The sequence below is a fragment of the Malurus melanocephalus genome, unplaced genomic scaffold (assembly GCF_030028575.1).
Source record: "Malurus melanocephalus ecotype Western Australia unplaced genomic scaffold, MMel_1.1 scaffold_333, whole genome shotgun sequence".
NCBI classification, from domain to species: domain Eukaryota; kingdom Metazoa; phylum Chordata; class Aves; order Passeriformes; family Maluridae; genus Malurus; species Malurus melanocephalus.
In genome coordinates, this window is record NW_026623565.1 from 40,641 (window position 1) to 48,242 (window position 7,602).

Below are 7,602 nucleotides of genomic sequence, written 5' to 3' on the forward strand. Positions count from 1 at the left end.
TTTTTTTTTTAAATCATGACCAAGAGCATCCCTTTGGATTACAGAATTTGATGCACAGCCAGCCATGCATGTGCAGCTGTCCCTAAGAGCCAAGCCTCAGTAAAAAACTGGTGTGCCTACAATCTTGAAACAAAAATAGCTGTCAAATCAAAGCTAATTTGACACAAAAGAAAGCACAGATTCRCAGTTAGGGAATACCAAACTAGTTTGAGTTCAAAATTGCTTTAAAAAATAGGGACTTGATTTTATAAAAGAAAAGTGTGGTTTTAATCTCACTAATATAATTTAATAACAGATGAATTGATTTTCCTTAAGGCTAAAGGTAGGGGCAGGGTTGGGGGTAGGAAAAAATAAAGCTGATATCAGTTCTTGAGAGGAAAAAAGTTTTAAAGTCTGTCAGCAACAAAAAGAGGGGAGGGAAACACAAACAGTTATACAGCAGACTGCTGCTATCATATGTGCCATGGAAAATATGTTAGTTTAATGTTCCCTGGACAAGGTGTCATTTTACCTTATTTTAGTGGATTAAATCATGTACTACAAAGAAATTTGGATCTGAATGAAGGGAACAAGATTGATATCAGGATGAAGAGTAATGCTGTATTAATTCAGGTTCAGACATTAAAGACAAAAATAAAATTGATTTACACAGTGTTCTGATATTTCTGGACTAGATCAATTTGTGTATAGAAACCTTTATCATAGCAAAATGGAGATGGGAGTAATGGATTTTTAACAGATACAACAAAATGGTCAACATCTACCTTCAGGTACCCAGTGAACTGCAACAATGGAGTTGACTCAAAAGCTGCCATTGGACAGGCAGCTGTGCACTGATGCTTCTCCACACCTACTCCTGTACTGTATCCAAAATGGTAAACTAAGATTAGCCCAAGCCACAGATTAAAAGCATGTATTTAAGTTAAATGGTGTGAAAAAGGTAACACTGATAAGGAAGAAGTAGCACTTCTGTTGTTAAGGCACAAGCCTCTGGCTGAAGGAACATTTACAGACAGGCAGTTTATTGGAGCAGAGGCAGGGAACAGACGTCACCTCGACTCTGCATGTGATGGTGCCCTCCAGCAACACGATTYTGTCAGCCACGGACTGTTGTCACGATGTCTTGGCTGGGTGGCAGCAATGACACAGCCCCACACAGTGAAACCACCAGGTTACAGGTAATGCCATGGGCTCTGGCATTGTCTCCTCAGCAGCCCAGAGCTGGTTTGCATTCCTTCTCTTGGCTTTCTCATACAATAAAAAAACCAAGACACCAACACTCTTCATGACCTGAAACRAGATCTATGTTTCTGATCCTGAAAGAAGAGAACATCTGGAACAATGGACCCGAAYCAGCACTTTTTCTTGCACAGAGCTGGACACCAGTGTCTTTTCAGGAGCCAGGATATTCCCARCAGTTAAGTAAAAGAGTAGTTTAAACTCCACAAAAACAAAGGAATATCATAAACCTCAATCACTCTGTTCCAAATCCAATACATATACCTATAAACTGTCCTCTCTGATGTAAACTATTAATAGTATCTATATATTGAGTTCATTTGTCTTAAAAAATCCTAAGCAAATACTTCACAGAGACCATTTCACTGTGAAAATAAGGAGAGAAGAAAGAAGAAATGCCAGGTACTGCTTACACTGCTATATGCACTAGAATGAACTTAAAATATTATGGTATAAAACCTATATGGATCAAAATAGTGGAACAGCAAAATGTCAGCAACATTTTAAAGGTAATATAATTTGGAGTGCTGAATTCAATATGATAAAGAATGATATTCACTGTATAATATCTGAGCCTTCCCATACATAGCAGACTTTAAAAAAAAATCATGACTACATTAATTCAAGGAAATTTTCAATATGGAATTGGGAACAGTATCTCAGTGTCCAGAATCAGCTTTTGGGTCTATTTCTACTAATCATGGTGCTGCAGCTGACCCAGTTAAAATGTATTTCTATAAAGATTSCATAAATTTTGGTGATGCTGCATGTTGTGTTCTCCTAAGCCATTTAAAAATATTGCACTACAGTAAATACCTAGTGCCTAAAAATAAGGTGCATCGTGTGGAACAGCTCTACTGCATCATAGAAATACAATGTAAAAGTCTTAATAAAGTTTTATGTGTACATTAAACACAAGCATGCACATTTTGTGTAATAGAACCTATRCTAYATTAGGATACRTATTTGTATATTTGACTATGTTCTRTTTGTGTRYGCATACAGGTCTGCAAGAATTAATTTGTGGGTAGAGGAGCAAATATTTTATTATCTGAACTTTAAAAAGATCATCTGAGCCTACAAGCCTTGTCCTGACAGGGTACTAAAGCCATGAAGTATGCAATACCACTAACTGCACTGGTATGAGTAAATGCACAATACAGTCTTTATAAATTATTATAAAGTTATCATAATATACATAAACTTCCCAGAACCATTAGGAATTATGTTCTGAATCACCTATACCTGAGGATTCAAAGAGRGAAGAAAAAAATCTCGCCCATTTTTTCAGTTATTCAGTGTTCTATAAAGGAAATTTGTTTCTAATATCTTCAGGCAATCCATATGCTCCAAAGGGTTATARTTTATACCAATTGTGGGTAAAACTACTATATTTAATTAAATGCCTCTCTTCRTTTTAGAAATGAGACAACAATATGAAAATATTCTCTACCAAACTTCAAATCTTCCTCTACAATACTTCCATTTTTTTATGGTATTGCTTAGGTAATTCATAAAGTGAGGTGTTTCCCTTCTGAAAAAGAAACAACATGAGTGTAAAAAAAGAAACAAAATGAAAAATGAAGAGAAAAAATGTCTTGACTACCAAGGAAAACATGAATATTCTAACCCAGTCTTTTTTCTTACAGGAACTCTGTAACTATGTTGGCACATTTTTTTCTCCAAGAATATAACATATATTAACTGATAATCTTAAAAATAACCTGATAATATTAAAAGCTGAAGCAATAACCAATGAATATTTTCAATTTTATGGAAAAAAGCCTCTAATATAGCATTGTTTTTATTTCTCAATAAAAAGAAAATTAATTTAATGTACTGACATTTGAAGCCAAASAGTTATTCAGCAAAACAGAAAAAACACTCACCAATTCATTGCAATTGCTATTAAGCTATGCACCTGAAACAATTAAGAAAAGATTTAACCTGAGTTTTTAAATAACAAGAAGCTGGTTAAYATTTTGATGCAAAAAGCTCTTGATTTCTTTTTTTTTGCGTGAGTTTGCATCATTTCATTAACATCCCATCCAGCAGAGAAGCAGAACTGAGTGCTACATATTTCAGACCAAATGGGTGAACAAAGGCCAACCACAACAAAGGGATTATTTATRTTGGGCAGGGGAAAAGCCCATAAATCCCTAGGATTCTCTGATRTTAATATTGCCTTTATTCTTTCTGCTTTCTGAATGGACCCAAGACACCTATAATGTATCATGTCCTATGAYATTATGATTTGTCCCAAAGAGGGCTTATCACTTAATCTGTTTATACAGCAGCAGAACCAAGCTTATTGGCCGGGGTTTCAGTGTGCCACTGCAATTAGAGGCTCCATATAATTGTGCAATATTCACATCAGGAGTCAGTAGCCCTTACTACATTAGCAGACCTTTTCCAGGGGCCGCTTCACAAACATAAGGTCTCCCTTACTGATTTGTACAACATGCTTAGAAGCAGAAGAAATGCGGGACCTCCCCTTTGTAAGATATCTGAAATCTTGCATTATTTGTAGGATAGTCAAAAAAGAGGCTGATAAAACARTTTTCATTGTAAACTTTTCCACAGAGTCCCTAACTGAGGTTATTTGTGTACACACAGGCAATACATACACGTTGCACATGCCTGGCACTTTGCAGTGAAGCAGCCCTTTTTTGTACTTTTGAAGGTATCGATAACTCAGCAGTGCAGGAACACTAAGCTAGCTAACAAGACTGCAGCTGGCAGAGGTGAAGGTCTAATTCATATCTGCTAATTGCAAATCAGGAACTAGTACCTGTCAGTAATACGGAGAAAAAGAAAAATGCTCTTTCTGAAGGAAATTGGTGGAAGATTCATGTGCAAAGTCTTGCTTAGCCAGCAGTATTAGAAAAACATTATTTCTGCTATTCAAAATTAGAAATAGTAAGGTGAAGGTGSTTTTAATCTCAAAAAGTTTAGCATYCAAGATGAGAAAATTATTCCAGAACTGGTTATGATGGCTGAGACTGAACTGAGCAGGGGACTGAAAGCTGGCATTGCCTCTGGGACCAGAGACTTCAGGCAATCAGAGGTGAAGGTTGGACAGAACCCTGATTAATGGAAGCTCCACAGTGTCCCCAGGGAATCTCTCCAAGCACCTCATTTTTCTCACTGGGAAGAGTGAACGCCTCAATTTTTTTTATTTTTTTAATGCATTTTAAGGCCTGTCTCTCTTCTAATCATCATGGATAAGGAAACAGGCCATATGAATTTGCTTGATATGTCTCGGTACTATGTCCCATTTTCCTCTTTTTGCCATGTCTTCTCTYCTGCAGACTGACCAACTCAAATTCTTTAATTTTTCTTAGTAAGGCTTCTTCAAAGGTTTTTGGTTTCCCCTGGACACTCTCCAACCAGACCACATGTTTCTTTACAAATGCCATCCAAAACATGCATTTTATAACAGACAAAGGAAAGGTAGTCCCAGTCAGTAGGASAGATACAGCTGGTGCTTCAGAATGCTGGATTCACCAAAACTCAGTTGACTGGGAGAAAATACAGGAAAAAAACTATGCATGGAAGTTAAGAATCTCTTAAAGAAACTTCCTAAGATATCCAAAAGATGCGACTATAACATGAGAAAGAAAACAACTTTGGCAAAAAAAGTTAGTAGGAAAATGAAGGCAATAATTAGAAGGCAGAATTCCTGATAATTATGATAACTATAAAAAAATAAAAGCAAGGATAAAAAGAGGGAAATGTTCTGTAAAAACATATTATGAAATATAAAATAATAGAATGAGACGCTGAAGTTAGTAGTGAAAAATCCATATCTGTAAAAACTAGAGAAAATCAGACTTTGAAATTTATCAAACCTTAATTTAATTTGGGAACAGAAAAATTTTCAACATTGATATATAAAAAGACTTTTTGTTCTACTGTTGGAAAGAATGTTGATYTTGAGTGAAAAGTACTTCCTGGTCYATCAGCAACTAAAATAGTATCTATGAGAATTACATGTTTTGAAATTAGCAGTTCTAAGGGTTTTTCACATTTCTATCTAATGTTATAAAATATTAAGTAAAAAAAATAAAAGAACTACTGAGGGAATTTTAAAAAYCCACTACTGCTGTGCTGATATTTAAGGAACACTATGCAGTCAGGAAACAGCATAACACAATAGACTTGGTTGATATCAATCCAGACAAAATAGTGAAAAAATATACATAGTATTTAACTGAAAAAGATTGAAGTGAAAGGGATGTAATTAATGCCAGTCAACATGGGTTTATGCAGAATAGGTCTTGTCAAACAAATCTCATTTTATTCTTTGATGAGCTTATAAAAGTTTGGTTGCTRAAGAGAAGTGCATGGGTGTAATACCCTTAGACACCTGTAAAACATTCTACTAGTGCATTACTTATATTCTTACTAAAGTTTATTAATATACAATTTTTATAGAGCATATGTAAAATTGATTGAGAACTCTTTMAAACATCAATTTTTGGAAGTAATTGTTAATTAGAAATCACTGGATGGTGCATGGGGTAGTGGTGATCCAAACAATTGTGGACCTCTTACATATGATTTTAATGAAATTTTTACCTATTTTCTGAAATTAAAATCAAAAGCATTGCCAAGAAATTTTGGAAAAAAAAAAAAGAAACTAGAATAGTGGTGTATAAAAATGAAGAGCAGGGAGTCACACAGAATAATCTGTCTCACAAAGCTAGGCCAATTTACTGTGTTGTACCTGAATGCTCAAATCATGTTTAATGACTGTGATTTCTTGGGGGAAAAAAAAAAAAAAAAAAAAAAAAAGAGAAAAAGAAAGATGATATTCCTGGAAATACACAATCTGTTTCTTGGCAAATTTTATTTTCTGTCTAAGAGTTACAGGAGAGAAGCTGGATGACAGTTTTAGAGAAACCTGGGGTGATAATGTAGCATGCTGGCCCCTCAAACCATCTTTTTGAAAATAGTTATGCATGTGTGATGAACTTTCCCTGTTTATTTACAAACTACGCTTATAAGAAATACCCACTAGATGTAGCTTCCTACCATCAACCCCTGCAAAAATTTTTCGATAAAGGATTATAAAGTTATCTTCATTGYACAGGTTATAGAGACAGAGACAAATTCAGAATCAATCTGTTGCAGCTTCCTTGCCATGCATTAATTAAATAATTTCGAGTAAAATCTAGAATACAGTTATACATTCTAAAGGCACACAGAAAAACTTAGATTAGCATTTCAAAACTGATGATGTTGCTACTTGGCCCAAAATTCACTCTAAAACTATTGCCCCGAAAACAGAAAACATTTTTTCTATCTATCTATCTATCTATCTATCTATCTATCTATCTATCTATCTATCTATCTATCTATCTATCTATCTATCTATCTATCTATCCATCCATCCATCCATCCATCTATCTATCTACCGTTCTATCTGTCCATCCATCCATCCATCCATCCATCCATCCATCCATCCATCCATCCATCCATCCATCCATCCATCCATCCATCCAAATATCAAGAAATGAAGAAAACTCAAACAGGGTTCCTGAGCCAAGCAGAGAAAATGAACAAAAAGTGTATAAAATGCAAAATATTATACAGTTATGTTGTACATTCTAAATACAAACTGCAGCAGAAATTATAACAGAAAATACATATTCAATTATCAGCTACAGATTCAGAGCAACAATAAAACTGAAATCACTATATTTTCYTAGGGATAGGGAGAGCAAAGAGCTCAAATTGTTCCTTTTGAAATTTCTACTGTGTAACATTATGAATGCCGTATAAAATTGGGTGATGAAAGCCTATAAAAAGTGTCTGAAATTCTCAATATATTCTACTTCTATAAGCTTAAATAAATCCATTTTGAGRGCTCCATATCTACCGCACATGAAATTTTTTTACAGCTACAAATGTGATAGCTCTTGCTTTTGCTTCCTCACRGTATATAGCTCCTCCATGGACAGAAATCATTTAGTGAACAGAAGAGAAATGGAGACAAGCTYTAATTTTCTGTACAGTGGCACCTGCATTCATTGTGTGTTACAGCAGCACTTTGCCCTGAAAGAGTTAACTTTGGAGCTCCTATTCTCTGCAGTGCTGCATAAACACTGCACATTATTCTTACTGAGCATGCTTCATCTTTCCTGTCTCCACAGTCTTGGGCTGTCAATCAGCTGTCAGTCCCTACCACATCAGCACAGTGCGCATCACCAGGCTGTCAGCACCGCAGCTGATGAGACTCTGCTAAGAGCTGTCAATCAAACTTGTTTCTCTTATCTGTTCGGGAAATATTTTGTCTCTGAGAAACAAAGAACCTGGGCAACAATGCATCAGAGTCTAGTATTTACTCTTTCACAGGGA